The 27,636-nt window shown below is 35.2% G+C and overlaps 33 non-coding genes across 33 annotated transcripts; all 33 read left to right on the top strand.

The window, feature by feature from the left end:
- Positions 1 to 13,149: 13,149 nt before the first annotated feature.
- Trnar-ucu (transfer RNA arginine (anticodon UCU)) lies at positions 13,150 to 13,222 on the top strand. The gene has a single exon. It is a non-coding gene; the product is annotated as a tRNA-Arg (tRNA).
- A 2,937-nt stretch (positions 13,223 to 16,159) lies between these two features.
- On the top strand, positions 16,160 to 16,232 carry Trnat-cgu (transfer RNA threonine (anticodon CGU)). Its single transcript has one exon. It is a non-coding gene; the product is annotated as a tRNA-Thr (tRNA).
- Positions 16,233 to 16,448: 216 nt separating this feature from the next.
- Trnag-ccc (transfer RNA glycine (anticodon CCC)) lies at positions 16,449 to 16,519 on the top strand. Its single transcript has one exon. It is a non-coding gene; the product is annotated as a tRNA-Gly (tRNA).
- Positions 16,520 to 16,882: 363 nt separating this feature from the next.
- On the top strand, positions 16,883 to 16,955 carry Trnat-cgu (transfer RNA threonine (anticodon CGU)). The gene has a single exon. It is a non-coding gene; the product is annotated as a tRNA-Thr (tRNA).
- A 216-nt stretch (positions 16,956 to 17,171) lies between these two features.
- Trnag-ccc (transfer RNA glycine (anticodon CCC)) lies at positions 17,172 to 17,242 on the top strand. The gene has a single exon. It is a non-coding gene; the product is annotated as a tRNA-Gly (tRNA).
- Positions 17,243 to 17,605: 363 nt separating this feature from the next.
- On the top strand, positions 17,606 to 17,678 carry Trnat-cgu (transfer RNA threonine (anticodon CGU)). The gene has a single exon. It is a non-coding gene; the product is annotated as a tRNA-Thr (tRNA).
- Positions 17,679 to 17,894: 216 nt separating this feature from the next.
- On the top strand, positions 17,895 to 17,965 carry Trnag-ccc (transfer RNA glycine (anticodon CCC)). Its single transcript has one exon. It is a non-coding gene; the product is annotated as a tRNA-Gly (tRNA).
- Positions 17,966 to 18,328: 363 nt separating this feature from the next.
- Trnat-cgu (transfer RNA threonine (anticodon CGU)) lies at positions 18,329 to 18,401 on the top strand. Its single transcript has one exon. It is a non-coding gene; the product is annotated as a tRNA-Thr (tRNA).
- A 216-nt stretch (positions 18,402 to 18,617) lies between these two features.
- Positions 18,618 to 18,688, top strand: Trnag-ccc (transfer RNA glycine (anticodon CCC)). The gene has a single exon. It is a non-coding gene; the product is annotated as a tRNA-Gly (tRNA).
- Positions 18,689 to 19,051: 363 nt separating this feature from the next.
- Trnat-cgu (transfer RNA threonine (anticodon CGU)) lies at positions 19,052 to 19,124 on the top strand. Its single transcript has one exon. It is a non-coding gene; the product is annotated as a tRNA-Thr (tRNA).
- Positions 19,125 to 19,340: 216 nt separating this feature from the next.
- On the top strand, positions 19,341 to 19,411 carry Trnag-ccc (transfer RNA glycine (anticodon CCC)). Its single transcript has one exon. It is a non-coding gene; the product is annotated as a tRNA-Gly (tRNA).
- Positions 19,412 to 19,774: 363 nt separating this feature from the next.
- Trnat-cgu (transfer RNA threonine (anticodon CGU)) lies at positions 19,775 to 19,847 on the top strand. Its single transcript has one exon. It is a non-coding gene; the product is annotated as a tRNA-Thr (tRNA).
- A 216-nt stretch (positions 19,848 to 20,063) lies between these two features.
- Positions 20,064 to 20,134, top strand: Trnag-ccc (transfer RNA glycine (anticodon CCC)). Its single transcript has one exon. It is a non-coding gene; the product is annotated as a tRNA-Gly (tRNA).
- A 363-nt stretch (positions 20,135 to 20,497) lies between these two features.
- Positions 20,498 to 20,570, top strand: Trnat-cgu (transfer RNA threonine (anticodon CGU)). The gene has a single exon. It is a non-coding gene; the product is annotated as a tRNA-Thr (tRNA).
- Positions 20,571 to 20,786: 216 nt separating this feature from the next.
- On the top strand, positions 20,787 to 20,857 carry Trnag-ccc (transfer RNA glycine (anticodon CCC)). The gene has a single exon. It is a non-coding gene; the product is annotated as a tRNA-Gly (tRNA).
- Positions 20,858 to 21,220: 363 nt separating this feature from the next.
- Trnat-cgu (transfer RNA threonine (anticodon CGU)) lies at positions 21,221 to 21,293 on the top strand. Its single transcript has one exon. It is a non-coding gene; the product is annotated as a tRNA-Thr (tRNA).
- Positions 21,294 to 21,509: 216 nt separating this feature from the next.
- Positions 21,510 to 21,580, top strand: Trnag-ccc (transfer RNA glycine (anticodon CCC)). The gene has a single exon. It is a non-coding gene; the product is annotated as a tRNA-Gly (tRNA).
- Positions 21,581 to 21,943: 363 nt separating this feature from the next.
- On the top strand, positions 21,944 to 22,016 carry Trnat-cgu (transfer RNA threonine (anticodon CGU)). The gene has a single exon. It is a non-coding gene; the product is annotated as a tRNA-Thr (tRNA).
- A 217-nt stretch (positions 22,017 to 22,233) lies between these two features.
- Trnag-ccc (transfer RNA glycine (anticodon CCC)) lies at positions 22,234 to 22,304 on the top strand. Its single transcript has one exon. It is a non-coding gene; the product is annotated as a tRNA-Gly (tRNA).
- Positions 22,305 to 22,667: 363 nt separating this feature from the next.
- On the top strand, positions 22,668 to 22,740 carry Trnat-cgu (transfer RNA threonine (anticodon CGU)). The gene has a single exon. It is a non-coding gene; the product is annotated as a tRNA-Thr (tRNA).
- A 216-nt stretch (positions 22,741 to 22,956) lies between these two features.
- Trnag-ccc (transfer RNA glycine (anticodon CCC)) lies at positions 22,957 to 23,027 on the top strand. Its single transcript has one exon. It is a non-coding gene; the product is annotated as a tRNA-Gly (tRNA).
- Positions 23,028 to 23,389: 362 nt separating this feature from the next.
- On the top strand, positions 23,390 to 23,462 carry Trnat-cgu (transfer RNA threonine (anticodon CGU)). Its single transcript has one exon. It is a non-coding gene; the product is annotated as a tRNA-Thr (tRNA).
- A 216-nt stretch (positions 23,463 to 23,678) lies between these two features.
- On the top strand, positions 23,679 to 23,749 carry Trnag-ccc (transfer RNA glycine (anticodon CCC)). Its single transcript has one exon. It is a non-coding gene; the product is annotated as a tRNA-Gly (tRNA).
- A 363-nt stretch (positions 23,750 to 24,112) lies between these two features.
- Trnat-cgu (transfer RNA threonine (anticodon CGU)) lies at positions 24,113 to 24,185 on the top strand. Its single transcript has one exon. It is a non-coding gene; the product is annotated as a tRNA-Thr (tRNA).
- Positions 24,186 to 24,401: 216 nt separating this feature from the next.
- Positions 24,402 to 24,472, top strand: Trnag-ccc (transfer RNA glycine (anticodon CCC)). Its single transcript has one exon. It is a non-coding gene; the product is annotated as a tRNA-Gly (tRNA).
- A 363-nt stretch (positions 24,473 to 24,835) lies between these two features.
- Trnat-cgu (transfer RNA threonine (anticodon CGU)) lies at positions 24,836 to 24,908 on the top strand. The gene has a single exon. It is a non-coding gene; the product is annotated as a tRNA-Thr (tRNA).
- Positions 24,909 to 25,124: 216 nt separating this feature from the next.
- Trnag-ccc (transfer RNA glycine (anticodon CCC)) lies at positions 25,125 to 25,195 on the top strand. The gene has a single exon. It is a non-coding gene; the product is annotated as a tRNA-Gly (tRNA).
- Positions 25,196 to 25,557: 362 nt separating this feature from the next.
- On the top strand, positions 25,558 to 25,630 carry Trnat-cgu (transfer RNA threonine (anticodon CGU)). The gene has a single exon. It is a non-coding gene; the product is annotated as a tRNA-Thr (tRNA).
- A 216-nt stretch (positions 25,631 to 25,846) lies between these two features.
- Positions 25,847 to 25,917, top strand: Trnag-ccc (transfer RNA glycine (anticodon CCC)). Its single transcript has one exon. It is a non-coding gene; the product is annotated as a tRNA-Gly (tRNA).
- A 363-nt stretch (positions 25,918 to 26,280) lies between these two features.
- On the top strand, positions 26,281 to 26,353 carry Trnat-cgu (transfer RNA threonine (anticodon CGU)). Its single transcript has one exon. It is a non-coding gene; the product is annotated as a tRNA-Thr (tRNA).
- Positions 26,354 to 26,569: 216 nt separating this feature from the next.
- On the top strand, positions 26,570 to 26,640 carry Trnag-ccc (transfer RNA glycine (anticodon CCC)). The gene has a single exon. It is a non-coding gene; the product is annotated as a tRNA-Gly (tRNA).
- Positions 26,641 to 27,003: 363 nt separating this feature from the next.
- Trnat-cgu (transfer RNA threonine (anticodon CGU)) lies at positions 27,004 to 27,076 on the top strand. Its single transcript has one exon. It is a non-coding gene; the product is annotated as a tRNA-Thr (tRNA).
- Positions 27,077 to 27,292: 216 nt separating this feature from the next.
- Trnag-ccc (transfer RNA glycine (anticodon CCC)) lies at positions 27,293 to 27,363 on the top strand. The gene has a single exon. It is a non-coding gene; the product is annotated as a tRNA-Gly (tRNA).
- The last annotated feature ends 273 nt before the right edge of the window (positions 27,364 to 27,636 follow it).

Here is a 27,636-nt window from a genome sequence, read left to right as displayed (position 1 = left end):
GACGTTTCGTCCCCGAGGGTATCACCAGCCCAGTAGTCAGCACTTCGGTGTTGACATGAATATCAATTATATGGTCATTTTTATAAATTTTCTGTTTACAAAACTTTGAATTTTTCGAAAAACTAAGGATTTTCTTACCCCAGGAGTAGATTACCTTAGCCATATTTGGCACAACTTTTAGGAATTTTTTATCCTCAATGCTCTTCAACTTTGTATTTATTTGGCTTTTTAACTATTTTGATCTGAGCGTCACTGATGAGTCTTATGTAGACGAAACGCGCGTCTGGCGTATAAAATTATAATCCTGGTACTTTTGATAACTAATTGCATACAACTTAGGCTCGTCAACATAAACTTGGAACAATAGTAATAGCATATATCTCTTTAATTTTCTTAAATACTGATGATTGAATAAATTTGTCTTAAAATCGTCAATTCTTTTTAATTTCAAATCCACAATTGTTTTCTAAAATATATACTAGTATATGATATGAGAACAAAATAAGTGTTGAGATGTAGCTTATATTTTTTTCTCGTGTGACAAATGAAAAACTCATAACATAAAAACTAAAATCCAATATGCAATTGTACAAATCAAAAACATAAGAGGAAAACCAATTCGCGAAAGTTTATCCAACTTCTCAGCTTTACTTCGTCCACTGCATGTAACTATGTATATCTGTAAGAATAAAATTATATTCCTAGGGAAGAAAGTTGTAAGTATTTCTTGAATAAATCATACTGTCTTTTGTAATTCAAAACTATGACCTTTTTAATGATAATTCATATCAGCACAAAAGTGATGAATACTTAAACATGCGGATATTGTGCAACAAAAATATGCTGTTATCAAATTTAATAAATCAAAAAATAATATCCAATCAAATAAAGTATCCGAACCAATTATGACTACATTACATGTATGTAAGACAAAGATGACAATATATTATTTTAAAGATCTAAAACTCAACAAGATTTGACTGTCATACAGGCATGGGGTAATGCAAATTTGTAATTGTAATGAATGGTAATGCATTACATGTTTGCAAGTAATTGATTGTAATGTGTAATGCAGCATTTTTTGCATTATGTGTAATTGTAATTTAATGCATTACTTGAGTAAAAAGTTGTGTCATTTCATGCAATACAATGCATTACATAGGCCGAAGTCATGATTTTACTTCTTTTTTTTCACTTATGTTGACCTTTTATAAAACAAAAGTAGTAAATATGAACTATCCATTCGAGGCATATTTTCAACGTTTATATGCCCAAAACATCTAATATTTTAAACTTACACTCAAATCTTGTACTACCCCTACCCAGACTTTAGGCTTCACACAGATTTCAATTAGAACGATATGAATATGTATATTTATTGGTAACAATCCCGAGTTATGTCTCTACGAGATGAAGCATAGAGATCATAACTGGGAACCAGAACGATTCATAACGTCAACAAAATTAATTATCTATGAACATTATATATCTTCCGAAAAGAGGCGTGGTTTGAACAACAGCTTTATTTACAAAGTGCAACACGTGTTTCATAACAACAGCCTGAAGACATGTGATGAAATTGAAATAATACAGAACTCTATCTGTAAACAATAACCAAGATAATATTCTGCACAGATACTTACGTACCTGCATGTTCGTCATCAGTATGTAAGCTTCGCTCCATTGTTCCATTGTCATGCTGTGGAATACACCTCCTTGCTAGAACATTCACAACTGCAAATTCTATAACTGATGCAAATACAAAGATCAAACACATGAAATGCCAAGCATCTATTGCTATAATGTATGAAACTTTTGGTAGAACAATACCAGCAGCCGACGGTTGTGTGACCATGGTGAAGAAAGTCAATATACCTAACTGTGTTCTGGCAGTGACAGCGTTACAGTCAAGCCAAAACGAGATCCACGAGATGATAAGCAAAATCGTTGTCGGTGCATAAACTTGTAGTATATGTGACCATAGTAACCTCTTCAGATAAAAATCCATTTGTAGACAGGAAAAGTTAGTTACTGAAATAAAAGAATATATTAACTACGAGACCTCTCGTTAAACTTGTCCAACGTACAGCGCAAATGCGAAAGGGAAACCCATAATTAAATAATGTGATCAAACATACACTGGACGGTAATGCAAAAGCACTTTATAACTGGCATGATTCTTAAAGAATAAATTACATACACCAAATTATTAAGGGAATTATGTTAACAAATGGGAACGTGTGAAAATTAAAAAAAATATATAATGTCTCTATTAATTCATCTATATTTACGTGCTCCGCGTGCTTTTAGTTGATTGTTTATCAATGTCAATATTCAACTTGTCAGATTTCTGATATCAGTCATTCAGACTGCAGACAAACAAGAGGTTTGTATTTCTGGTTCTTTGTTATCATATTGATCATGTTTTGAAAATTGAAATATATCAACAAAAACAAAAGTCAATGGTCCGATTTTTTTTCTAAAAAATGATACAAATGGGCGACTTCAAACTAGGACCAATGACAAACGTGATGATTTCAACTTCCTCATTATCAGTTGTAACATACACTCTGTCATGCATATTGAGTTTACATACATCATTTACTTCATCTGATGCATAATTCTTGTACATGTTCCCACTATATGAACCAAGTAAGTTTTGTTGTCATTTTAGCGGTATATTTAACATTGTCATAAAGTGCGAATGTTTGGCTAGTCAAAAAACCCGGTTCAACCCACCATTTTGTTCTAAAATGTCCTGTACCAAGTCAGGAATACAGCAGTTGTTATTTAATAGTTCTTTTCTATTTACTAGTATGTTACCTTGTTTTTGTATTTTGTTGCACTCCAGTGTTCTGTTGTTTCGTCATTTACCTCTGATAATAATAGTTGATTGGATTTAGTTACCGTTGTTCTCTCGAAATCGATCTATGACTTTTTAACAGCGGTATACTACTGTTGCCTTTATTTACGGTAACCAGTACGAATTGGTTCGGCGTTACTGCATGTCTGTGTCTCAAATCACTAGAAACATGTTTTGGCCGTCTTGGAGATTTATATATCATTATGCTGGACTTATCTGTAATATTACCGATTGTGTCCTATTTTCGCTGCGATATCTTGACTGAATATGAATTGCAGTACGGGTTATGAATGCACAGCAGGAGACATTTATCAAAAAGACGCACGCAGTCTCGTTCCTCCTGGAGTTAATACAATTGACCTTTTCAAATTTAAAGGACTGTGTCTTCAACTTTTTTTTCCATTTCCAACAATTTGAATTGTTCTGCATCAAATCAGCCATTAACCGGTGAACAGATCTCACACTGTGATGAAGACGACAAATAAATGTTACAGACAAAAACTAATGGAATTCGCCGTTTCAGTATCTAATGCATTAATTCTGGGTAATATTTCAAGTATAAACCGAAATGCGCTGATTGGTCCTAAACATTGGACATTTTACCAATGATTTGACGTTATTTATTTTGGGTACGAACAATAAAAATTACCGTGGCCACAGTCCTTTAAATTTGAAAAGGTCAATTGTATTAACTCCAGGAGGAACGAGACTGCGTGCGTCTTTTTGATAAATGTCTCCTGCTGTGCATTCATAACCCGTACTGCAATTCATATTCAGTCAAGATATCGCAGCGAAAATAGGACACAATCGGTAATATTACAGATAAGTCCAGCATAATGATATATAAATCTCCAAGACGGCCAAAACATGTTTCTAGTGATTTGAGACACAGACATGCAGTAACGCCGAACCAATTCGTACTGGTTACCGTAAATAAAGGCAACAGTAGTATACCGCTGTTAAAAAGTCATAGATCGATTTCGAGAGAACAACGGTAACTAAATCCAATCAACTATTATTATCAGAGGTAAATGACGAAACAACAGAACACTGGAGTGCAACAAAATACAAAAACAAGGTAACATACTAGTAAATAGAAAAGAACTATTAAATAACAACTGCTGTATTCCTGACTTGGTACAGGACATTTTAGAACAAAATGGTGGGTTGAACCGGGTTTTTTGACTAGCCAAACATTCGCACTTTATGACAATGTTAAATATACCGCTAAAATGACAACAAAACTTACTTGGTTCATATAGTGGGAACATGTACAAGAATTATGCATCAGATGAAGTAAATGATGTATGTAAACTCAATATGCATGACAGAGTGTATGTTACAACTGATAATGAGGAAGTTGAAATCATCACGTTTGTCATTGGTCCTAGTTTGAAGTCGCCCATTTGTATCATTTTTTAGAAAAAAAATCGGACCATTGACTTTTGTTTTTGTTGATATATTTCAATTTTCAAAACATGATCAATATGATAACAAAGAACCAGAAATACAAACCTCTTGTTTGTCTGCAGTCTGAATGACTGATATCAGAAATCTGAAATTGTCGAAGTGCTAATGTTTTCCTAACATTTCGTTTACTCCACACAAAAACAACTGAACTAGTAGAGTGAGAAACTGAAAATAGAAATATGTTATCTATTAAAAAGAAGTTTCACAAAACATAGTATGCCCTGTTCCATTGATTAAATTGTCATTTGAGATGAGCCATTTCTTATGTCTTGTTATATTGATTTAATATTTTAAAAACGTATTGACATCTTTTTCTAAATGTTATTCATTTTTGCTGCGTTTAAGAAATAAAGTATGTTTACTACGTACTAACGCACAGACATGAGTGTATACATCAAAATACTTACAACTGATAAGTATTAATGGACAAACTTGGACATCCACAGAGTTTATATGTGTATACCTATATACTTACAACTGCTATGTATTAATGGACAAACTTGGACATCCACAGAGTTTATATGTGTATACCTATATACTTACAACTGCTATGTATTAATGGACAAACTTGGACATCCACAGAGTTTATATGTGTATACCTATATACTTACAACTGCTAAGTATTAATGGACAAACTTGGACATCCACAGAGTTTATATGTGTATACCTATATACTTACAACTGCTAAGTATTAATGGACAAACTTGGACATCCACAGAGTTTATATGTGTATACCTATATACTTACAACTGCTAAGTATTAATGGACAAACTTGGACATCCACAGAGTTTATATGTGTATACCTATATACTTACAACTGCTAAGTATTAATGGACAAACTTGGACATCCACAGAGTTTATATGTGTATACCTATATACTTACAACTGCTAAGTATTAATGGACAAACTTGGACATCCACAGAGTTTATGTGTATACCTAAATACTTACAACTGCTAAGTATTAATGGACAAACTTGGACATCCACAGAGTTTATATGTGTATACCTATATACTTACAACTGCTAAGTATTAATGGACAAACTTGGACATCCACAGAGTTTATGTGTATACCTAAATACTTACAACTAGTAAATATCAATGCACGAACTTGTATATCTATAGAGTATATGTGTTTATCTTTCCTCCTATACATTTCTAGGAAAATGATTGGTTAAAAGCGTCCGCGTGGAGACCGTGTATATTCTATATTAGGTTAGAAGGGAGGCTTGGCTTATTTCAATACACGGTTAGTAGTTGAGAACCGACTTTGGCATTTTTGATTATTTACAATTATTGAAAGTTCTGTTTAGTATTGTTATAATCAAGTTTGTTAATATCAAATTTTTGTTGTTGACATCAGTTTATTTGTGCAGACCAATGAAAGTTGGTTCTTAGATTGAACACTTGAATATTTTAATATAAAAATAAATAGATGTTGTATGATTGAATATAAGACAACTCTAGTCTAAAGTCAACAAATTAAGATCATAGTCGATAGGAAAAATTACTTATTGTAGTATTGATCTAATATGATATAAACGGGGTCAGTAAATTCCATATGGGGTTCGAGCGTCGCTACCCCATGAATTTACTGTAGAAGGTCACTAACACACTATGTAACTAATGATAGCAATATACTAACAACTGCTACATGTAAATATCAACGTACAAACCTACACATCTAAAGAGTATATGTGTATATCATCAAACTTACAGCTACTAAATATCAACGTACAAACTTGCACATCTATAAAGTATATGTGTATATCAACAAACTTACAGCTATTAAAAATATCAACGCACAATCTTGCACATCTATAGCGTATATGTGTATATCAACAAACTTACACCTACTAAATATCAACGCACAAACTTGCACATCTATAGCGTATATGTGTAAATCAACAAACTTCAAGCTACTAAATATCAACGTACAAACCTGCACATCTTTAGCGTATATGTGTAAATCAACAAACTTACACCTACTAAATATCAACGCATAAACTTGCACATCTATAGCGTATATGTGTAAATCAACAACTTTCAAGCTACTAAATATCAACGTACAAACTTGCACATCTATAGCGTATATGTGTAAATCAACAAACTTCAAGCTACTAAATATAAACGTACAAACCTGCACATCTATAGCGTATATGTGTATATCAACAAACTTCAAGCTACTAAATATCAACGCACAAACTTGCACATCTATAGCGTATATGTGTATACCAACAAACTTACACCTACCATGGAAGTATTATATTGCAAGCGGACTTCAAACGTTTATAGTGCGATGCCGCAAAATCGTTAAGTATCTGTTAATTAACTCGACATGTCTTATGGATTCATGGGTTCCGATCAAATTTTTTGGAACCTCGTGAATGATCGTAATTACGGAACATACCGAAATAACCGGATGTGTACTTAATTGTCAAGGGAATGACATTTACCGACCATGTGAATGACAAATATGTCAGTTTTTACGGGTTTTGCTGCTAAAAAACAAATAAAAAGAAAAGAAACGAAATCCCCGCGACTGTTTTCACCAAATAATAAAAAAAAAAAAAAAAAAAAAATAAAGAGTAAAATACTCACAAGCCATAAACATTTCAGTTAAAGTTGCAATCAATTTTAAAATAGTAAGATTTTTATTCATGAGAGAGCCGTTGGCTAAACACGCATAACTGTTATATACATATATGCGTGTTAGGCTTGAAAATCATAAAATTCTCATGTAAAGTAAACGGAAAAGTTTTAATCAGTAATTATTTTCGCGTTTTACTGCTAACTTTGACAAATATTTTAATGAAGTGTTTAATGAAAGAATTTCCAACAAAAATTTAATCCAAAAGTTGGCCGGGGGGACGGGGTTAAAGAGCTTTGATCCGAAAAAAATATCATATATTTTGATTTATTGTTTACTGAAAGTCCAAAGGCAAATATTTCATGCAATTAAACAGAAACATAAATTGCTTAGCATACGGTGTAAGATGTTTCAGAACTGTTAAGCTTTTAAACACATAAAATAAATTCTAATTTGGTTTCCATGATAAAAAAAAATTAAACTTCTAAGGACCCATCATGGTGATCGTTCTTTAAATGCATCCAGAAATATTAAAAGCCATCCGTAAAAAATAAATCTGTCAGACGTCAGATTGAGTAATCTCGGACTAGGTTGAATATGTTTAAGGTTGTTTACAACTTTGGAATTATCATAAAAGGTGTAACAATTCATCTGCATGTCTCGTAGCCTGATATTGCTATGTAGAGGTCATCACATGCGTGTAATTATTAACCTCTTTTAGTCTTTAAAATATATTTGATAAATAAGTTAACAACATTTTACGATAGAGAAAACCATAAATATTTGTGTAACACTCGATAAAAGTTTACAATCTTTAACTTAAAATTTGAGTTATCTGGCACCATCTGGCACACTACAAGCGCATCACATTATTTTCTGCAAACTCTCTACTTCAGAATCATGTAATTTTCATAATCGGATATTTCCCGATTTCCAAGTTCCAATGATTAAAACATACTTAACAAAACTAAAAGTAAGCTTGCCCACTTTCCGAATGCAGTTAATTTTCTTATGTATTCTGTTAAATATGGACCGATTTTTTCGATCTTTTCAGTGTTGTTCTTCATTTATTGAACGGAAACAGGTGTTGTTATTCATGTGGCGATTCACAAATAACCACGGGAGTTTCCGTGTTAATTCAAATTGGTAGGTAGATAAGACAATCGATATCAAATCACGTGATAAGAACAGCTTCAGTTAAAAGAACAGGCGAAGGCGGCATCGCAGATACCCCACAAAGGAGTTATCACGTACTTGACAAACTGAGTCGGAACCTTTTATTTTCTTCAAGAAATCAGTGGGATGGGAATGTGCTAATTTTTCGTTGGAGTTCCTGTCAATATAATACTTCCATGCACCTACTAAATATCAACGCACAAACTTGCACATCTATAGCGTATATGTATAAATCAACAAACTTCAAGCTACTAAATATCAACGTACAAACTTGCACATCTATAGTGTATATGTGTAAATCAACAAACTTCAAGCTACTAAATATCAACGTACAAACCTGCACATCTATAGCGTATATGTGTAAATCAACAAACTTCAAGCTACTAAATATCAACGCACAAACTTGCACATCTATAGCGTATATGTGTATACCAACAAACTTACACCTACTAAATATCAACGCACAAACTTGCACATCTATAGCGTATATGTATACATAAAATACCTACAAATACTAAGTATTAATAAACAACTTGAACAGCATATGGTATTACATCAACATACTTACAACTGCTTAGTATTAAAGGACAAACTTGCACATCTACAGGGTATTTATGTAGATCCATCATGCATGCTACTGTTGACGAAATCCTAATAAAGCAAATAATTGTTATAAGGTATTTACAACATGAAGGTACTTCTTTCAATTAGAATATGTAAAATTTCAACCTAAGTATTTGAAAAATAAAGAAAAATTAACCTTTTTCGGAACTAGAGTTAACTGTGGTGTAGCTAGCTGCTAATTTTATTCGGAAAATGTTTTTACAAAGTCAGTAAAAGTCCTTTTCAAGTCCGTGCGTTGGTCGTTGATAATCGAGCGTATGGTTTTGGTGAGGTGCGTTGGTCGTTGATAATCGAGCGTATGGTTTTGGTGAGGTTTTCTAGTCCGTGCATTGGTCGTTGATAATCGAGCGTATGGTTTTGGTGAGGTTTTATAGTCCGTGCGTTGGTCGTTGATAATCGAGCGTATGATTTTGGTGAGGTGGTTGGTCGTTGATAATTGAGCGTATGGTTTTAGTGAGGTGGTTGGTCGTTGATAATTGAGCGTATGGTTTTAGTGAGGTGGTTGGTCGTTGATAATTGAGCGTATGGTTTTGGTCAGGTGGTTGGTCGTTGATAATTGAGCGTATGGTTTTGGTAAGGTGGTTGGTCGTTGATAATTGAGCGTATGGTTTTGGTGAGGTTTTATGGAAGTCCGTGCATTGGTCGTTGATAATTGAGCGTATGGTTTTGGTGAGGTTTTATAGTCCGTGCATTGGTCGTTGATAATCGAGCGTATGGTTTTGATGAGGTTTTCTAGTCCGTGCGTTGGTCGTTGATAATTGAGCGTATGGTTTTGGTGAGGTTTTCTAGTCCGTGCGTTGGTCGTTGATAATCGAGCGTATGGTTTTGGTGAGGTTTTATAGTCCGTGCGTTGGTCGTTGATAATCGAGCGTATGATTTTGGTGAGGTGCATTGGTCGTTGATAATTGAGCGTATGGTTTTGGTGAGGTGCGTTGGTCGTTGATAATCGAGCGTATGATTTTGGTGAGGTGCATTGGTCGTTGATAATTGAGCGTATGGTTTTGGTGAGGTGGTTGGTCGTTGATAATTGAGCGTATGGTTTTGGTGAGGTGGTTGGTCGTTGATAATTGAGCGTATGGTTTTGGTGAGGTGGTTGGTCGTTGATAATTGAGCGTATGGTTTTGATGAGGTTTTATGGAAGTCCGTGCATTGGTCGTTGATAATTGAGCGTATGGTTTTGGTGAGGTTTTATAGTCCGTGCATTGGTCGTTGATAATCGAGCGTATGGTTTTGGTGAGGTTTTCTAGTCCGTGCGTTGGTCGTTGATAATTGAGCGTATGGTTTTGGTGAGGTTTTCTAGTCCGTGCGTTGGTCGTTGATAATTGAGCGTATGGTTTTGGTGAGGTGGTTGGTCGTTGATAATTGAGCGTATGGTTTTGGTGAGGTGCGGTGGTCGTTGATAATTGAGCGTATGGTTTTGGTGAGGTGCGGTGGTCGTTGATAATTGAGCGTATGGTTTTGGTGAGGTGCATTGGTCGTTGATAATTGAGCGTATGGTTTTGGTGAGGTGCGTTGGTCGTTGATAATCGAGCGTATGGTTTTGGTGAGGTTTTATGGAAGTCCGTGCGTTGGTCGTTGATAATTGAGCGTATGGTTTTGGTGAGGTTTTATGGAAGTCCGTGCGTTGGTCGTTGGTAATTGAGCGTATGGTTTTGGTGAGGTTTTATGGAAATCCTTTTTTTTTAATTTACATTTGGTGTTTCTTATATTGAATAACAAATATTTATTTATTTATATTATATTGAAAGTGGTTAAATTGTAACCAAGAATCACCCTCCCCCTTCCCCCATAAAAACCCCTTGCGTTTGTGTTCGTCAAAGTATATGTTATGTGTATATATATAGGCCCCCTGGGGACCTAATTTGGAAACTAAAATTTATCTTATCTTATCTTATCTTATAGGCACTAACTGTCTCAGAAAAAAAGTCCTATATATATTTAAGAATATTTGAATCAATATCTAAACTCAAAAGTGGTAAAGCCTCAGGTCTGGATGGTATACCTAACAAGATGCTAAAGGCAGGAATTTTAGTTCTAAATCCTTTAATTCAGAAACTGTTTAATCATGTATTTTCATCTGGTATATATCCAAATGCAGTGGTCATCAGTTTATTTATCTGCTGTTTTTAAGTCTGGTGATCCAAGTAAAACAGATATTTATCGTGGCATTGTCATTAACTCTTGTGTTGGTAAATTGTTTAACTCTGTTTTGAATAACAGACTAGATAATTTTTTGGTAAAAGAATCAGTGATTAATCCATGTCAAATTGGATTTTCCAAAAATGTAGACCATCTGATCATGTTTTATCATTAAGGATATGTATAATAAAAGTGACCTCTATTGATAATGAAATGACTCTCTGTTTTAAATCATTTATAGGGGTTAGACAAGGTGATGTTTTAAGCCCAAATATGTTTAAAATATTTATCAATGATCTACCTGACAAGTTTCTATCTTGTCCTGATCCAGTAAATATTAATAACCGTAGAGTAGACTATCTTATGTATGCTGATGATGTAGTTATTTTTTTCAGAAACACAGGAAGGCTTGCAAAAGAGAATTAATATATTACATGAATATTGTTTAGAATGGTGTTTTGATGTTAATTTAAAAAAGACAAAAGGTATATAATTTTTAACAAGCTAGGAACATTTTTAAAATGCTGTTTACATTTTGGAGGTAAAGAGATTGAAAGTGCAAAATTATATAGATATCTTGGAATCACATTTACATCTAGTGGTATATTCAAGCAGTGTAAAGATGAATTATACAACACATCTTTAAAAGCATGTTTTAAGCTACAGAGATGCTTGTCATCATCTAACCCTAGTATTGCCACTTTTTTACATCTTTATAATCATACAATTAAACCCATACTATTATATGGCAGTGAAATATGCGGAATGTTTAGAACTGATTCAGTTGCATGTAAAAAAGATAATGATTATATATTAGAAAAAGTTTTTGGTCAGGATTCTTCTGAAAAAGCTCATAACAAATTTATGAAATATATTCTTGGTGTAAACAGAAAGTCAAGTAATATAGCTGTACTGTCAGAGCTTGGTAGATTTCCTTTGTATTTTACTATAACTTTATCAATGTTACACACCTGACCTTTTTGGGTACATTTTTGACAGTTTTTCTCATACAGAGCACATACTATTACCATACACTAAAAGCGTTACACTCCTGACATTTTTAGGTACATTTTTGGACATTATTTTTTATACATCGCACATACAGCTACCATCTTTGGAAGTAAGAACTAACTTATCATAATACATTATCTGACATATAAACATCCGAATATAGTATCACACAAGAGACTGACAAAAGTTTGAAGCAAATTGGCATCATTTTTTTTTAAATAGCCCTCATTAAAAAACTAGGCTGTTACATTTGTGACTGTTTTGAATTAAGGAAATCAGCATTGGTGGATCCAGGGGAAACCCCCTTTTTTTGGCCGAACAATGCATTTGAATGGGGACATATAGTTGGAACCCCCCTTTGTCCTGGGTTGGGAATCCCCTTTTCAAAATCAGGTATGAACACTGACACTAAGTCAAGTAAATAATTTGAGAATGAATGCATATTATATAATGTAATTTTATTATTCTTTTATTCACAACTCAGATTCACAATATATAATTATGTGGTTTTTACCATGATTCTGACCAATGCTTATATTCCAAATATATATGTATATGCTCTATTATTGTTGTTGTTACCAATTATGTAAATCAATTGTATCTGATTTTATGTCCTTTATGGGCCCTGTAATTTGGGAAATAATAAACATTCTATTCTAGCCCCCCCCCATTCTAGGACTGGGACATAACATATTGTCAGTATACAAGTGTGCACACAGTCAGCGTGGATACACAGGCGTTTGCCTCAGAAAAAAATCCTACATATATATATAAACTGAATATAAACTTAACTTAATATTAAGTCTATTCTATCATCAAAATAATACATTCATTTTCATTGATGTTATCTTAAGTTTATATATATGTAGGATTTTTTTCTGAGGCAAACGCCTGTGTATCCACGCTGACTGTGTGCACACTTGTATACTAACAATATGTAATGTCCAAGTCCTAAAACAGTATGACAGTGGTATAAAAACACTATAAAATCAAGGCCGATTTATAATTTCTTTAAATACTAAAATAGATCGATCGATACCTACATGACCTACATCAGAGCAGATAGAGCAGAAAACTTCTTACAAAATCACAGATCAGACGTGGCAGGGTTTTTTGTACATCGCCTCAACAAAAAAGACAACAAGTAAGCCAATGATAACTTATAAATTCGTGTTTGTTACAATTTTGTTATCATTATATTAAGTTATTTGTTTAAAAGTGTTATGGTGTTTATTTACAAGTCATGTATTACTATTTAAATAATCAAAGTTATATTCATGTCCGCGTAGCGCAGGGGATAGCGCGCCGGACTTCTAATCCGGAGGTCGTGGGTTCGAATCCCACCGTGGATGACATATACTTTTAACCATCATTGTGACAAATTCTGTCTATATATCAACGTAAATGAGTCGTAAATAGCTTTTTCTTGTTGTGTAAAAAACAAGTATATATATATATATATAGTTAACAAAATTATGCCCTCTTTTTTCTAATTTTGCTTTTGAGACAATCTCTTGATCTTAGAAATATAAAGGATGCAAATAAATCAAGAAAAGTGTTCACCTTAGGCAGGTAAATGGCCATGTGTTCCGACTTATATTAAAAATGCATATTTTGCACCTCAAAATGTTTAACATGTTTAACTCGATCGACGTTCATTCATTCATTCATTCATTTCTTTATTTCTTCTATCAAGAGATTCAATGAACAACATATATGTTAACAAATTTAATTACAAAAGTTTACAAAACAGGCAACCCAATACGATATTACACTATTTACAATAACTATAGCATATTATCAAAAGAACATTTTAAGACAATATTGCTCTCACTAAGGACAGTTCATGTACTTAGCACGCTACTGTATCACCCTTGTCGTTACTCTGCTATACTCAGCAACACAGACTGCAACGTGTACGTGGCACAAACAAAGAAAACTGTTAGTGTCGATTTTTACTGTTGTTATGTGCTTGCCCAAAAGAATGCAGTATAACTGTTCATCATCGTATGAATACAGTTCGACACAAAATTGCAATGGAAACCTTTCAATAATGAAATCCCACCATGCATCTCTGATTGATTGAGTACCACAACAACTACAACACGCATGTACGTACACATCTTGAAATGGTCTGTCGCATAGCTCTCAAGTGCTTCCCGTGTTATTAGGGATGTCAGTTAGCAATTTTGTTATGAAGTATGCATTTATGATTTCTCTTGATGATCTACCGCATTTTCAGAAATCAGGGACTTTGACCGAGAGGTGAATATTTTTAAAACGAGAAAAGTTAATATCACTCTGTACTCGACGAGTCCATTCATCAGTTTGTACTATGTCTACCGTATTATTTACTATATTTTTCCAAGATTGTTTTGTAGGGAAGACTCCATCTCGCATAAAGATAATCACATATTCATGAAGATAATATATAAGATATCCATAATTTCTTGAATGAACTCATAATGTTTACGTTCGGTGTCAATAAGATAAGAGTCAGGCGCACAAGAAATAGTTTTTTCGTCAGCAATTTACCATTAAGGCTAGCCTACAAAGTTTTTGTAAAAAATATAACTTTTTTATCTCTATAGTTGAAGTAATGGGATGCAATCTAAGTATACTTTGACACATATCCGACCTAGTTGAAGTTATCAAGTCTAAAATACGCTTGACTATAAAGTGCTGAAAACAATTAAACGTTGCTATATACATCGTTTGACTTTAAATTAGTCCACATTTCACAGCGATACAGTACAGTAGGTAACCCAATTCTCCATACAGTATCAAAAGCTTTTTTACTATCTAAAATTGCAACAAATATTTTACTGAATAATTCATGGTTATGATAAATAGTCTCATATAGGTTAAATGATGCTGTTAAGCAACTAAGGTACTTTTGAAATCCTTGCTGTTGGAGATTCGGAATTTTTTTTATCAAATAACACAAAATTTATTAACCGAGCTTCAATAATCTTTCAAATAATTTCAAAACACAGGACAGTAAACTAACTGGTCTGTAGTTATTTAGGTGCATTCTTGCACTTGGTTCCACCTTTGAAGATAAAAACAAGGAGGCCTAGCATCCAATTCTGCAGTATTCGCCCGTGTTTGACGATGATATTGAATATAGCGGTTACACACTTCACAACAGAGATACCTCCGTGACGCAAATGTTCGTTTTGGACTCTGTCATGTCCGGCTTTTCTATACTTTAACTGTCCTATTAATTCAGTACAAATCAACCAAAAGGCTACGAATGAATCGGAAAAGAAAATGAAGTTGTGAATAACGTTCGACACAAAAATATTCAGTATATCAGTTCGGCGGAACAGACCTTCCGGTCAGATATGGGATTCACATGCAACCCCCCCCCCCCCCCCAAAAAAAAAAATACGCCCGTTTTTTTTAAAGTGTAAAAGAGTACAATTTTCCGTTGGTCGGAATTGTGATAAAAAAGTCAATACGTCTTTGCTCGATATTTGAAGGCGTCATCCTTAGCCTAAACATGTGTTACTGTAATCTGAATTTCAAAATGACTGAGTGACGGGGTTTTTTTTTTTGACGTACTTGTCAACTCCACCGTAGCGAATCGCATAACTTTAACATAATCATTAAAATATTACAGTGAATACGAGCGAAAACATATCTTTATAAGTGGAGAACTGTCGCATTAAAATTAAATACACAGCAAAATTCACGAAGTCTAGGCTGATTAAGAATTAAAAAAAAAAATAGTGCTAGCAAAAAGGGGGGGGGGGTGCGTACGCCCTCTACGCCCCCCTCTGAATCGGCCACTGGTTCTCACAGAAATAGAAGTCCAATTAAACAGACTCCAAAATAGAAGTCCAGTTGAACGGAATCCAGTCCAGTACCCACGAATGAAGTCCCTTGAGAAAAATATGATCATCTTTTCAATGTAAGTATTGTACAGCGATCATTATGTATGTGAAGGTACTTCATTCATTATGTAGTAATTCCGAGGATATTAATAAAATGTTCAACTCCATTAAAACTGTAATTGAGAAACCAAAATGAATATGGTGTAAGATTATTGTACAGTGAGTGATTGGACCATTCCACCATACGTATTTCCTAGTTTTCACTTAGCCAAAATTTAGCCAAAGCATCATATTACTACTTTGATTGGCTAAATACATGCTTTCCTTTAAAAAGGAACTGAACAAAATGAGTTTTCTAGTATTCTATCCTGAATTTGGCTTTTTACATCAAATTTCGAGAGAAATTTTGCCTGATGAACATATACTACATTAAGCGAAAGATGCGTCAAAGCCCCTATAGCTCAGTGGTTAGAGCACTGGTCTCGTAAACCAGGGGTCGTGAGTTCGACTCTCACTGGGGGCAGATTTTGCCACCTTTTTACGCAAAACCCCTTGCTTTTAACAAATTTTTGTTCCTATTGCCCGTGACAGTTTTTCTCGATTTAACTACAGGTCTGTTGCAAGAATGTTAGATGTATATGACAAGTTGATGTATTTTCTGGTGAACAGTAGACAAGTTGCAGTATCACAGGGTACCCGGATATATAGAAATACATAAAATTCACTTCTTCATATTGAAGCGCCGCTGGTGTAGTGGTATCATGCAAGATTCCCATTCTTGCGACCCGGGTTCGATTCCCGGGCGGCGCAAATTTTTGCCACCTTTTACACTCTTCAAAAATTGAAATACTAATAAAAAAAAAAGTTTTAAGGTTAATTTCTTTTCATGTAGATATTTTTTTCTTTCACGAATGCATCAAGCGGTTACTACATGTATATGTATGCTTGATTTAAACCTTACCTATTAACTAGCTACAGAGTTTGCACTTTCGTTGGTTTTAGCCAAAGCATCATATTACTACTTTGATTGGCTAAATACATGCTTTCCTTTAAAAAGGAACTGAACAAAATGAGTTTTCTAGTATTCTATCCTGAATTTGGCTTTTTACATCAAATTTCGAGAGAAATTTTGCCTGATGAACATATACTACATTAAGCGAAAGATACGTCAAAGCCCCTATAGCTCAGTGGTTAGAGCACTGGTCTCGTAAACCAGGGGTCGTGAGTTCGACTCTCACTGGGGGCAGATTTTGCCACCTTTTTACGCAAAACCCCTTGCTTTTAACAAATTTTTGTTCCTATTGCCCGTGACAGTTTTTCTCGATTTAACTACAGGTCTGTTGCAAGAATGTTAGATGTATATGACAAGTTGATGTATTTTCTGGTGAACAGTAGACAAGTTGCAGTATCACAGGGTACCCGGATATATAGAAATACATAAAATTCACTTCTTCATATTGAAGCGCCGCTGGTGTAGTGGTATCATGCAAGATTCCCATTCTTGCGACCCGGGTTCGATTCCCGGGCGGCGCAAATTTTTGCCACCTTTTACACTCTTCAAAAATTGAAATACTAATAAAAAAAAAAGTTTTAAGGTTAATTTCTTTTCATGTAGATATTTTTTTCTTTCACGAATGCATCAAGCGGTTACTACATGTATATGTATGCTTGATTTAAACCTTACCTATTAACTAGCTACAGAGTTTGCACTTTCGTTGGTTTTAGCCAAAGCATCATATTACTACTTTGATTGGCTAAATACATGCTTTCCTTTAAAAAGGAACTGAACAAAATGAGTTTTCTAGTATTCTATCCTGAATTTGGCTTTTTACATCAAATTTCGAGAGAAATTTTGCCTGATGAACATATACTACATTAAGCGAAAGATGCGTCAAAGCCCCTATAGCTCAGTGGTTAGAGCACTGGTCTCGTAAACCAGGGGTCGTGAGTTCGACTCTCACTGGGGGCAGATTTTGCCACCTTTTTACGCAAAACCCCTTGCTTTTAACAAATTTTTGTTCCTATTGCCCGTGACAGTTTTTCTCGATTTAACTACAGGTCTGTTGCAAGAATGTTAGATGTATATGACAAGTTGATGTATTTTCTGGTGAACAGTAGACAAGTTGCAGTATCACAGGGTACCCGGATATATAGAAATACATAAAATTCACTTCTTCATATTGAAGCGCCGCTGGTGTAGTGGTATCATGCAAGATTCCCATTCTTGCGACCCGGGTTCGATTCCCGGGCGGCGCAAATTTTTGCCACCTTTTACACTCTTCAAAAATTGAAATACTAATAAAAAAAAAAGTTTTAAGGTTAATTTCTTTTCATGTAGATATTTTTTTCTTTCACGAATGCATCAAGCGGTTACTACATGTATATGTATGCTTGATTTAAACCTTACCTATTAACTAGCTACAGAGTTTGCACTTTCGTTGGTTTTAGCCAAAGCATCATATTACTACTTTGATTGGCTAAATACATGCTTTCCTTTAAAAAGGAACTGAACAAAATGAGTTTTCTAGTATTCTATCCTGAATTTGGCTTTTTACATCAAATTTCGAGAGAAATTTTGCCTGATGAACATATACTACATTAAGCGAAAGATACGTCAAAGCCCCTATAGCTCAGTGGTTAGAGCACTGGTCTCGTAAACCAGGGGTCGTGAGTTCGACTCTCACTGGGGGCAGATTTTGCCACCTTTTTACGCAAAACCCCTTGCTTTTAACAAATTTTTGTTCCTATTGCCCGTGACAGTTTTTCTCGATTTAACTACAGGTCTGTTGCAAGAATGTTAGATGTATATGACAAGTTGATGTATTTTCTGGTGAACAGTAGACAAGTTGCAGTATCACAGGGTACCCGGATATATAGAAATACATAAAATTCACTTCTTCATATTGAAGCGCCGCTGGTGTAGTGGTATCATGCAAGATTCCCATTCTTGCGACCCGGGTTCGATTCCCGGGCGGCGCAAATTTTTGCCACCTTTTACACTCTTCAAAAATTGAAATACTAATAAAAAAAAAAGTTTTAAGGTTAATTTCTTTTCATGTAGATATTTTTTTCTTTCACGAATGCATCAAGCGGTTACTACATGTATATGTATGCTTGATTTAAACCTTACCTATTAACTAGCTACAGAGTTTGCACTTTCGTTGGTTTTAGCCAAAGCATCATATTACTACTTTGATTGGCTAAATACATGCTTTCCTTTAAAAAGGAACTGAACAAAATGAGTTTTCTAGTATTCTATCCTGAATTTGGCTTTTTACATCAAATTTCGAGAGAAATTTTGCCTGATGAACATATACTACATTAAGCGAAAGATACGTCAAAGCCCCTATAGCTCAGTGGTTAGAGCACTGGTCTCGTAAACCAGGGGTCGTGAGTTCGACTCTCACTGGGGGCAGATTTTGCCACCTTTTTACGCAAAACCCCTTGCTTTTAACAAATTTTTGTTCCTATTGCCCGTGACAGTTTTTCTCGATTTAACTACAGGTCTGTTGCAAGAATGTTAGATGTATATGACAAGTTGATGTATTTTCTGGTGAACAGTAGACAAGTTGCAGTATCACAGGGTACCCGGATATATAGAAATACATAAAATTCACTTCTTCATATTGAAGCGCCGCTGGTGTAGTGGTATCATGCAAGATTCCCATTCTTGCGACCCGGGTTCGATTCCCGGGCGGCGCAAATTTTTGCCACCTTTTACACTCTTCAAAAATTGAAATACTAATAAAAAAAAAAGTTTTAAGGTTAATTTCTTTTCATGTAGATATTTTTTTCTTTCACGAATGCATCAAGCGGTTACTACATGTATATGTATGCTTGATTTAAACCTTACCTATTAACTAGCTACAGAGTTTGCACTTTCGTTGGTTTTAGCCAAAGCATCATATTACTACTTTGATTGGCTAAATACATGCTTTCCTTTAAAAAGGAACTGAACAAAATGAGTTTTCTAGTATTCTATCCTGAATTTGGCTTTTTACATCAAATTTCGAGAGAAATTTTGCCTGATGAACATATACTACATTAAGCGAAAGATGCGTCAAAGCCCCTATAGCTCAGTGGTTAGAGCACTGGTCTCGTAAACCAGGGGTCGTGAGTTCGACTCTCACTGGGGGCAGATTTTGCCACCTTTTTACGCAAAACCCCTTGCTTTTAACAAATTTTTGTTCCTATTGCCCGTGACAGTTTTTCTCGATTTAACTACAGGTCTGTTGCAAGAATGTTAGATGTATATGACAAGTTGATGTATTTTCTGGTGAACAGTAGACAAGTTGCAGTATCACAGGGTACCCGGATATATAGAAATACATAAAATTCACTTCTTCATATTGAAGCGCCGCTGGTGTAGTGGTATCATGCAAGATTCCCATTCTTGCGACCCGGGTTCGATTCCCGGGCGGCGCAAATTTTTGCCACCTTTTACACTCTTCAAAAATTGAAATACTAATAAAAAAAAAAGTTTTAAGGTTAATTTCTTTTCATGTAGATATTTTTTTCTTTCACGAATGCATCAAGCGGTTACTACATGTATATGTATGCTTGATTTAAACCTTACCTATTAACTAGCTACAGAGTTTGCACTTTCGTTGGTTTTAGCCAAAGCATCATATTACTACTTTGATTGGCTAAATACATGCTTTCCTTTAAAAAGGAACTGAACAAAATGAGTTTTCTAGTATTCTATCCTGAATTTGGCTTTTTACATCAAATTTCGAGAGAAATTTTGCCTGATGAACATATACTACATTAAGCGAAAGATGCGTCAAAGCCCCTATAGCTCAGTGGTTAGAGCACTGGTCTCGTAAACCAGGGGTCGTGAGTTCGACTCTCACTGGGGGCAGATTTTGCCACCTTTTTACGCAAAACCCCTTGCTTTTAACAAATTTTTGTTCCTATTGCCCGTGACAGTTTTTCTCGATTTAACTACAGGTCTGTTGCAAGAATGTTAGATGTATATGACAAGTTGATGTATTTTCTGGTGAACAGTAGACAAGTTGCAGTATCACAGGGTACCCGGATATATAGAAATACATAAAATTCACTTCTTCATATTGAAGCGCCGCTGGTGTAGTGGTATCATGCAAGATTCCCATTCTTGCGACCCGGGTTCGATTCCCGGGCGGCGCAAATTTTTGCCACCTTTTACACTCTTCAAAAATTGAAATACTAATAAAAAAAAAAGTTTTAAGGTTAATTTCTTTTCATGTAGATATTTTTTTCTTTCACGAATGCATCAAGCGGTTACTACATGTATATGTATGCTTGATTTAAACCTTACCTATTAACTAGCTACAGAGTTTGCACTTTCGTTGGTTTTAGCCAAAGCATCATATTACTACTTTGATTGGCTAAATACATGCTTTCCTTTAAAAAGGAACTGAACAAAATGAGTTTTCTAGTATTCTATCCTGAATTTGGCTTTTTACATCAAATTTCGAGAGAAATTTTGCCTGATGAACATATACTACATTAAGCGAAAGATACGTCAAAGCCCCTATAGCTCAGTGGTTAGAGCACTGGTCTCGTAAACCAGGGGTCGTGAGTTCGACTCTCACTGGGGGCAGATTTTGCCACCTTTTTACGCAAAACCCCTTGCTTTTAACAAATTTTTGTTCCTATTGCCCGTGACAGTTTTTCTCGATTTAACTACAGGTCTGTTGCAAGAATGTTAGATGTATATGACAAGTTGATGTATTTTCTGGTGAACAGTAGACAAGTTGCAGTATCACAGGGTACCCGGATATATAGAAATACATAAAATTCACTTCTTCATATTGAAGCGCCGCTGGTGTAGTGGTATCATGCAAGATTCCCATTCTTGCGACCCGGGTTCGATTCCCGGGCGGCGCAAATTTTTGCCACCTTTTACACTCTTCAAAAATTGAAATACTAATAAAAAAAAAAGTTTTAAGGTTAATTTCTTTTCATGTAGATATTTTTTTCTTTCACGAATGCATCAAGCGGTTACTACATGTATATGTATGCTTGATTTAAACCTTACCTATTAACTAGCTACAGAGTTTGCACTTTCGTTGGTTTTAGCCAAAGCATCATATTACTACTTTGATTGGCTAAATACATGCTTTCCTTTAAAAAGGAACTGAACAAAATGAGTTTTCTAGTATTCTATCCTGAATTTGGCTTTTTACATCAAATTTCGAGAGAAATTTTGCCTGATGAACATATACTACATTAAGCGAAAGATACGTCAAAGCCCCTATAGCTCAGTGGTTAGAGCACTGGTCTCGTAAACCAGGGGTCGTGAGTTCGACTCTCACTGGGGGCAGATTTTGCCACCTTTTTACGCAAAACCCCTTGCTTTTAACAAATTTTTGTTCCTATTGCCCGTGACAGTTTTTCTCGATTTAACTACAGGTCCTGTTGCAAGAATGTTAGATGTATATGACAAGTTGATGTATTTTCTGGTGAACAGTAGACAAGTTGCAGTATCACAGGGTACCCGGATATATAGAAATACATAAAATTCACTTCTTCATATTGAAGCGCCGCTGGTGTAGTGGTATCATGCAAGATTCCCATTCTTGCGACCCGGGTTCGATTCCCGGGCGGCGCAAATTTTTGCCACCTTTTACACTCTTCAAAAATTGAAATACTAATAAAAAAAAAAGTTTTAAGGTTAATTTCTTTTCATGTAGATATTTTTTTCTTTCACGAATGCATCAAGCGGTTACTACATGTATATGTATGCTTGATTTAAACCTTACCTATTAACTAGCTACAGAGTTTGCACTTTCGTTGGTTTTAGCCAAAGCATCATATTACTACTTTGATTGGCTAAATACATGCTTTCCTTTAAAAAGGAACTGAACAAAATGAGTTTTCTAGTATTCTATCCTGAATTTGGCTTTTTACATCAAATTTCGAGAGAAATTTTGCCTGATGAACATATACTACATTAAGCGAAAGATGCGTCAAAGCCCCTATAGCTCAGTGGTTAGAGCACTGGTCTCGTAAACCAGGGGTCGTGAGTTCGACTCTCACTGGGGGCAGATTTTGCCACCTTTTTACGCAAAACCCCTTGCTTTTAACAAATTTTTGTTCCTATTGCCCGTGACAGTTTTTCTCGATTTAACTACAGGTCTGTTGCAAGAATGTTAGATGTATATGACAAGTTGATGTATTTTCTGGTGAACAGTAGACAAGTTGCAGTATCACAGGGTACCCGGATATATAGAAATACATAAAATTCACTTCTTCATATTGAAGCGCCGCTGGTGTAGTGGTATCATGCAAGATTCCCATTCTTGCGACCCGGGTTCGATTCCCGGGCGGCGCAAATTTTTGCCACCTTTTACACTCTTCAAAATTGAAATACTAATAAAAAAAAAAGTTTTAAGGTTAATTTCTTTTCATGTAGATATTTTTTTCTTTCACGAATGCATCAAGCGGTTACTACATGTATATGTATGCTTGATTTAAACCTTACCTATTAACTAGCTACAGAGTTTGCACTTTCGTTGGTTTTAGCCAAAGCATCATATTACTACTTTGATTGGCTAAATACATGCTTTCCTTTAAAAAGGAACTGAACAAAATGAGTTTTCTAGTATTCTATCCTGAATTTGGCTTTTTACATCAAATTTCGAGAGAAATTTTGCCTGATGAACATATACTACATTAAGCGAAAGATGCGTCAAAGCCCCTATAGCTCAGTGGTTAGAGCACTGGTCTCGTAAACCAGGGGTCGTGAGTTCGACTCTCACTGGGGGCAGATTTTGCCACCTTTTTACGCAAAACCCCTTGCTTTTAACAAATTTTTGTTCCTATTGCCCGTGACAGTTTTTCTCGATTTAACTACAGGTCTGTTGCAAGAATGTTAGATGTATATGACAAGTTGATGTATTTTCTGGTGAACAGTAGACAAGTTGCAGTATCACAGGGTACCCGGATATATAGAAATACATAAAATTCACTTCTTCATATTGAAGCGCCGCTGGTGTAGTGGTATCATGCAAGATTCCCATTCTTGCGACCCGGGTTCGATTCCCGGGCGGCGCAAATTTTTGCCACCTTTTACACTCTTCAAAAATTGAAATACTAATAAAAAAAAAAGTTTTAAGGTTAATTTCTTTTCATGTAGATATTTTTTTCTTTCACGAATGCATCAAGCGGTTACTACATGTATATGTATGCTTGATTTAAACCTTACCTATTAACTAGCTACAGAGTTTGCACTTTCGTTGGTTTTAGCCAAAGCATCATATTACTACTTTGATTGGCTAAATACATGCTTTCCTTTAAAAAGGAACTGAACAAAATGAGTTTTCTAGTATTCTATCCTGAATTTGGCTTTTTACATCAAATTTCGAGAGAAATTTTGCCTGATGAACATATACTACATTAAGCGAAAGATGCGTCAAAGCCCCTATAGCTCAGTGGTTAGAGCACTGGTCTCGTAAACCAGGGGTCGTGAGTTCGACTCTCACTGGGGGCAGATTTTGCCACCTTTTTACGCAAAACCCCTTGCTTTTAACAAATTTTTGTTCCTATTGCCCGTGACAGTTTTTCTCGATTTAACTACAGGTCTGTTGCAAGAATGTTAGATGTATATGACAAGTTGATGTATTTTCTGGTGAACAGTAGACAAGTTGCAGTATCACAGGGTACCCGGATATATAGAAATACATAAAATTCACTTCTTCATATTGAAGCGCCGCTGGTGTAGTGGTATCATGCAAGATTCCCATTCTTGCGACCCGGGTTCGATTCCCGGGCGGCGCAAATTTTTGCCACCTTTTACACTCTTCAAAAATTGAAATACTAATAAAAAAAAAAGTTTTAAGGTTAATTTCTTTTCATGTAGATATTTTTTTCTTTCACGAATGCATCAAGCGGTTACTACATGTATATGTATGCTTGATTTAAACCTTACCTATTAACTAGCTACAGAGTTTGCACTTTCGTTGGTTTTAGCCAAAGCATCATATTACTACTTTGATTGGCTAAATACATGCTTTCCTTTAAAAAGGAACTGAACAAAATGAGTTTTCTAGTATTCTATCCTGAATTTGGCTTTTTACATCAAATTTCGAGAGAAATTTTGCCTGATGAACATATACTACATTAAGCGAAAGATACGTCAAAGCCCCTATAGCTCAGTGGTTAGAGCACTGGTCTCGTAAACCAGGGGTCGTGAGTTCGACTCTCACTGGGGGCAGATTTTGCCACCTTTTTACGCAAAACCCCTTGCTTTTAACAAATTTTTGTTCCTATTGCCCGTGACAGTTTTTCTCGATTTAACTACAGGTCTGTTGCAAGAATGTTAGATGTATATGACAAGTTGATGTATTTTCTGGTGAACAGTAGACAAGTTGCAGTATCACAGGGTACCCGGATATATAGAAATACATAAAATTCACTTCTTCATATTGAAGCGCCGCTGGTGTAGTGGTATCATGCAAGATTCCCATTCTTGCGACCCGGGTTCGATTCCCGGGCGGCGCAAATTTTTGCCACCTTTTACACTCTTCAAAATTGAAATACTAATAAAAAAAAAAGTTTTAAGGTTAATTTCTTTTCATGTAGATATTTTTTTCTTTCACGAATGCATCAAGCGGTTACTACATGTATATGTATGCTTGATTTAAACCTTACCTATTAACTAGCTACAGAGTTTGCACTTTCGTTGGTTTTAGCCAAAGCATCATATTACTACTTTGATTGGCTAAATACATGCTTTCCTTTAAAAAGGAACTGAACAAAATGAGTTTTCTAGTATTCTATCCTGAATTTGGCTTTTTACATCAAATTTCGAGAGAAATTTTGCCTGATGAACATATACTACATTAAGCGAAAGATGCGTCAAAGCCCCTATAGCTCAGTGGTTAGAGCACTGGTCTCGTAAACCAGGGGTCGTGAGTTCGACTCTCACTGGGGGCAGATTTTGCCACCTTTTTACGCAAAACCCCTTGCTTTTAACAAATTTTTGTTCCTATTGCCCGTGACAGTTTTTCTCGATTTAACTACAGGTCTGTTGCAAGAATGTTAGATGTATATGACAAGTTGATGTATTTTCTGGTGAACAGTAGACAAGTTGCAGTATCACAGGGTACCCGGATATATAGAAATACATAAAATTCACTTCTTCATATTGAAGCGCCGCTGGTGTAGTGGTATCATGCAAGATTCCCATTCTTGCGACCCGGGTTCGATTCCCGGGCGGCGCAAATTTTTGCCACCTTTTACACTCTTCAAAAATTGAAATACTAATAAAAAAAAAAGTTTTAAGGTTAATTTCTTTTCATGTAGATATTTTTTTCTTTCACGAATGCATCAAGCGGTTACTACATGTATATGTATGCTTGATTTAAACCTTACCTATTAACTAGCTACAGAGTTTGCACTTTCGTTGGTTTTAGCCAAAGCATCATATTACTACTTTGATTGGCTAAATACATGCTTTCCTTTAAAAAGGAACTGAACAAAATGAGTTTTCTAGTATTCTATCCTGAATTTGGCTTTTTACATCAAATTTCGAGAGAAATTTTGCCTGATGAACATATACTACATTAAGCGAAAGATACGTCAAAGCCCCTATAGCTCAGTGGTTAGAGCACTGGTCTCGTAAACCAGGGGTCGTGAGTTCGACTCTCACTGGGGGCAGATTTTGCCACCTTTTTACGCAAAACCCCTTGCTTTTAACAAATTTTTGTTCCTATTGCCCGTGACAGTTTTTCTCGATTTAACTACAGGTCTGTTGCAAGAATGTTAGATGTATATGACAAGTTGATGTATTTTCTGGTGAACAGTAGACAAGTTGCAGTATCACAGGGTACCCGGATATATAGAAATACATAAAATTCACTTCTTCATATTGAAGCGCCGCTGGTGTAGTGGTATCATGCAAGATTCCCATTCTTGCGACCCGGGTTCGATTCCCGGGCGGCGCAAATTTTTGCCACCTTTTACACTCTTCAAAAATTGAAATACTAATAAAAAAAAAAGTTTTAAGGTTAATTTCTTTTCATGTAGATATTTTTTTCTTTCACGAATGCATCAAGCGGTTACTACATGTATATGTATGCTTGATTTAAACCTTACCTATTAACTAGCTACAGAGTTTGCACTTTCGTTGGTTTTAGCCAAAGCATCATATTACTACTTTGATTGGCTAAATACATGCTTTCCTTTAAAAAGGAACTGAACAAAATGAGTTTTCTAGTATTCTATCCTGAATTTGGCTTTTTACATCAAATTTCGAGAGAAATTTTGCCTGATGAACATATACTACATTAAGCGAAAGATGCGTCAAAGCCCCTATAGCTCAGTGGTTAGAGCACTGGTCTCGTAAACCAGGGGTCGTGAGTTCGACTCTCACTGGGGGCAGATTTTGCCACCTTTTTACGCAAAACCCCTTGCTTTTAACAAATTTTTGTTCCTATTGCCCGTGACAGTTTTTCTCGATTTAACTACAGGTCTGTTGCAAGAATGTTAGATGTATATGACAAGTTGATGTATTTTCTGGTGAACAGTAGACAAGTTGCAGTATCACAGGGTACCCGGATATATAGAAATACATAAAATTCACTTCTTCATATTGAAGCGCCGCTGGTGTAGTGGTATCATGCAAGATTCCCATTCTTGCGACCCGGGTTCGATTCCCGGGCGGCGCAAATTTTTGCCACCTTTTACACTCTTCAAAAATTGAAATACTAATAAAAAAAAAAGTTTTAAGGTTAATTTCTTTTCATGTAGATATTTTTTTCTTTCACGAATGCATCAAGCGGTTACTACATGTATATGTATGCTTGATTTAAACCTTACCTATTAACTAGCTACAGAGTTTGCACTTTCGTTGGTTTTAGCCAAAGCATCATATTACTACTTTGATTGGCTAAATACATGCTTTCCTTTAAAAAGGAACTGAACAAAATGAGTTTTCTAGT

Source organism: Mytilus edulis, chromosome 7 (genome assembly GCF_963676685.1).
Source record: "Mytilus edulis chromosome 7, xbMytEdul2.2, whole genome shotgun sequence".
In the NCBI taxonomy this organism is placed as follows: Eukaryota; Metazoa; Mollusca; class Bivalvia; order Mytilida; family Mytilidae; genus Mytilus; species Mytilus edulis.
This window is presented reverse-complemented; position numbering and strand designations above follow the sequence as displayed.